This window comes from Amblyomma mixtum, chromosome 3, assembly GCF_055824585.1.
Source record: "Amblyomma mixtum isolate Tamu chromosome 3, ASM5582458v1, whole genome shotgun sequence".
Lineage (NCBI taxonomy): Eukaryota > Metazoa > Arthropoda > Arachnida > Ixodida > Ixodidae > Amblyomma > Amblyomma mixtum.
The window spans coordinates 64319497-64324367 of NC_143014.1; positions in this window are offsets into that span (position 1 = coordinate 64319497).

The window sequence follows — 4871 nt, forward strand, 5'->3', positions numbered from 1 at the left end:
CATAACTGGACGGCCACCAACAGCAAGACTATGACAGCTCTTAGCTGCTTTTTAAAAGTTGTCAAGAGCACACAAGAACATTAAATAAAAATGAACTGCACAGCAAGGTTGAATGCATTCCAGGCACCATATTTCAAAATTATCTCCAAGGTTTGGAACTGAGGCCACAGAGCACGTACACAAGCTAAGTTCCAGCAGGTTGAAAACAATAAAAATTTTACCCAAGGGGTTACACACAGTATAAGTGGCAAGAGCATAACCTACATACTCTAATAATGTGAAATTATTAAAGCTCCAGTTCTACCCAACCCCATGCCTTCTGACAAGCAGAGTATAACGAATGTAAACCCACTTGAATTTAAGCACCCTTGCAGAGACCGAGGGCTTGTATTAAGAGAAAAAGGGGCACCTAAATTTGCATTAATACAGCACTGCCAGAAAAAGTAACATAAGTGGCATGCTCTCCAGAACAATATGGGTGGTGTTAGGGAGGTGTGAGAAAACAGCTGCCCCCCCCCCCCCCCCCCCCCCCCCCCAAGTTCCTGCCTGCCCTTCCCCAAAACTCACTAGGACTGCCAGGCTACTAATAGACTAGGAGACCGGGTGAAATCCAATGCCTCCGGAACTGCTAATCAAAATATAGCACTACCCCAACTCATAACAAAAGGCCTGGAGCCACCGCTGCATAGCAACACTACAACAAAAAAACCTACATGTTTATGTTGTAAAGACATACTAGAAAACCAACAACATTAATGTAAAGACATACTAAAAACCAACAACATTAATGTAAAGACATACTTAAAACCAACAACATTAATTAATCACATCACTAACAAGGCCACAGCACCACTAAGTGGTATTAAGAATGAATAGCAGCAATTTAGCCTTTTGTGCATAATTTACAATTAAGAAGACACATCCAGTGCACTGAAGTGTTTGCAAAAGATGTACATAAGGGGTAGCAGAGTAGAAGCGTCTTCAAGACAGTATGTACAGGATCCTGAAGACATCGCCTGGTGGAGAGTAAATGAAGAAAACATTGTTCCATAGTATGACACTTGAATGTGGAACTGTGGCCAAATGCACAAGCATGTAAAAGTGACATCACAACTGCAAGTCCTTCTCAAAGTTAAATATAAATTAAACGTTTGAACATCACTGCTTGAAAATATACATTTGAATATGCTACAGTACAGAAGAGGCAGTTTACGAAAAATGCCACACAGTTCGAACGGAGGGAAATGAAAACATATGATCAAATACCTTCAATCCACTTACTGGTAGCTTTTTATGAATCCTCTATGTACAAACATAAGCAGAAGTGCCCATAGAGTCATTGAAGTTTGCTTCACTGTGCATTTTTAGTTAATTACAATGAATCGACCAGGAGCTGCTGGACACAGTAAATGCAAACACAAGCATACATTTTCTGTATGTATTGTTCACTGCTTTAGCACACTTTTTTGGTAAAAACCTGGGCAGAATCCAACTCTCTTGTACTGTATGAGGTCAGTCTCCGAGAATTTACTCAAGAAGTATGCAAAGGATAAAACAGCACTTTTCTAGAGACTAAATATTATATGGCCTTTCCTGAGCTGGCAGCCTCTGTTTAATCTTCAAGACTCCCAATTAATTTCTAAAATGACTACTTGTTAGGCGTAATGGATGATGCCTGTTATAAGCACCTAGATTAGCACATCAATAAAGGTAAAAAAAGACAATTCTAACTTGATCAGTGGCATTCCAGAAAGCAAACTCACCTGGGCTGGAATTAATTCATCTGGACTGGCATCATGAAGGGCTTCTTATACAGAGTACACAAGCACATATTAGGGCATATGTGAAATTCCTAAGTGACCTTTTTCTAGCAACCGCTTCACAATACGACCATGTAGATAAATTGATGACATGATTTGTAAATTCTAGAGGCCTGTGTACTGTGCGATGTCAGTGCACGTTAAAGAACCTCTGGTGGTCGAAATTTCCGGAGCCCTCCACTACAGCGTCTCTTATAGCCTGAGTCGCTTTGGGACGTTAAACCCCATAAACCAAACCAAACCAAACCAAACAAACAAAGTCATTTTCATAGCGTTTTAATAAGAAAGAAAAACCAACTTTCTAAGATAAATAAAAGCAGCTTCTTTAATTTTAAAAAGGAAATATTAGAAAGAACCTGAAGATTATATATGAATACAATATATATTTTGAAAAATAAATAATTTGTCAAGATAACAGTCAAAGCACTCTTGGGGTCCGTGAAGCCTTCACTCCTCAGGTCACCCCACACGCTGAGTACAAGCTGAGTCCAGTCTTGTCAAAAGAGCAAAAAGCCAGCAGTGCTTTAAGTACTGCACTTCTGGTGCAGGCTACTTATCCAGTCATTATTATGGCACTGAAGTCCTCATCTAACAGCCTGTCAACCAACATTGCCAAAAAACATCAGAGATAACGAAAGAATAGAGAAAAAAGAAAAGGAATTTTTCTTTCTTTCCCCACAATCAATCAAGTTTAAATCACAGTTGTAATACGACCATGATCATCCTGAAGGCATGGGTCTCCCATCACCTCTGCTGGCCTATGGAAGGGTCCTCAGCACACCTAAAAATGAGGACCACTCCTAGTTCACAGAACACAGGAGATAAAAAAGCTGAGTCAGCACTATGCTGTTTTCAGCAAAAAGTAAACACACAGCCTCATAAAGTAGCTCCATATAGGAGCAAGTTTTGACTTCTCTGGGGATAGTAACTTGCTCATGTATTGTTTCCCTGATAGGCTCTCGGCTTCTATTTGCCAAACACTGCCTAGTTTGTTAGTTACAAATTGCAATACAGTGAAACTTGAATACGTATATCAAACTGAAAGGAGATCGCAAAATAGTTAAATATATAAAAAATGACAATATATAAGCTTATCTATCATATAAAAGCCAAAAAATGGGTGGTTTAGCATTGCTAAACACAAGACATAGCGTGAAAGCAGGGTTTTCTGCAGGTGGACACCACTGCCACATACCGCAAAGAGTGAGTGAGGTGTCCACTGATGCAGGAAGCCAGTTATTCGCACTTCCTTTCCTCAAAATCAACGGAGTCTACAACATTGTCAACACCAATGCTAATGAGCCCTGGCGGCCTATTGCTCCTACGCTGCATTTCTGCCACAATGCATACAGCGCACATAGCTCTGTCACTACCGCCACGAAGCTCAAAGCACAATTGAGGAGTCCACTGACCCAGGGAGCCAGTTACGTGCCTTTACTTTCCTTTTGTGACTTGTTCATAGGCTTCATGTCCACATGTGGATTTTGCGGGGTAACCCATGCTAGTGACACGCTTCTAGCAGCGACATGTTGCTTGCTGGCATGCTGGTAGCGCACTGCTAATTAGGTTTTGTTAGGCCTAATTTGTTTCACATCAAGGCAACACCAGACGATGCTTTGGATAAGGTTGATTCTGAAGACTGTGCAAAAGGGACAAGGACAAGGAAGGCACAAGAAAACGGGACAGGCACACTTTGTTGCGCCTTCCTTGTCCCCTTTGTAACTAATCAGCCCAAACCAAAGTACTTCTTAAGGCTTTGGAAGTAACCACCGCCTATCATCATCTTCATCATCAGCCTGACTACGCCCACTGCAAAGCAAAGGCCTCTCCCATGTCTCTCCAATTATACTGTCCTTTGCCAGCTGCAGCCACTGTATCCCCACATCACAAACTTATTAATTACAAGAGGTCTAATCCTGTTACCAGTACACGATAAATAGAATAAGCTCTCATTAAAATTAAGGTATACTTGGATCACGAAACACATTCGTCAGCGAAGCGCACCTGGCAAGGGCCACCACTAGGCTTTAGTTAGTTAGGTTGGCTTCATTGCATGACAGTGATGTGGCGTGGAAAATGAGAACATGAGACTGAAGGCCACCCTGAAGCACACCCCACGGTCACCTGGTCACGCAGTTTCACAGTGCTAGCGCTGTCAGCAGGTGCCCAAGGCCTCACAGCCGACCCACCTCCGCGCCCGAAAGAGAGATCGAAGAGCACTGTCAGGAAAAGTGCCACTTGCAGGGGCGCAGCGTGTTGTTCAACATACTAAATGTTCCGCTTTGCACGAGTTCAATAAAAGTGAACAGTGCTATACTTTTGCAAAGGGGAAGTTCTGACTGTCTGAAATAAACAACAATTCAATATAATATCTGGATTCAACCATATATAACACTTTTTTAGAGGCTGTGTGTCTAACTTTAGCTGAAGACTGCACTGTGCTGAATCCGTTCCATGACTCTCTTAGTTCGGTTTGAGGGAGGATTGCAAGTCGAAATTGCCTTTGACTGTTTTCAGATTCAACTGCAGCGGTGGCTCAGGGCTTTGGCATTTGCTGCTGATCCCCAAGGTCCTGGGTTTGATCCTGGCCAGGGTGGCCGCATTTCGATGGAGGTAAAATGCAAAACCGCTAGTGTGCTGTGTGATGTCAGCGCATGTTAAAGAACCTCAGGTGGTCTAAATTATTCCAGAGCCCTTCACCATAGCGTCCCTATTAGCCCTACGTTCTAAACATATATAATTAAATTCACTTCCTTTTGCATATTTGCTGTCAAAGCAACCAAATACATGCTTACAGGATTTCACATATGCCCTACTAAATTCAAAGGCACATAGTTTTCATCAACACAGAAAACCTACTTGAGAACCAATAAACAGTTTGATTTATGTTGCCTCAACCTGAGACAGCATTTTTTGCCAGGCAAATACATTTTCAGGATGGAAATGAAGGTAGCTCCACCAGCAAGTTATGAACTGCAAGCACAATGGTGACAACAAATATAACTCACGGTGAGCTAATTACACCTACTGCAGGGAAACAAGGAGAGCCAG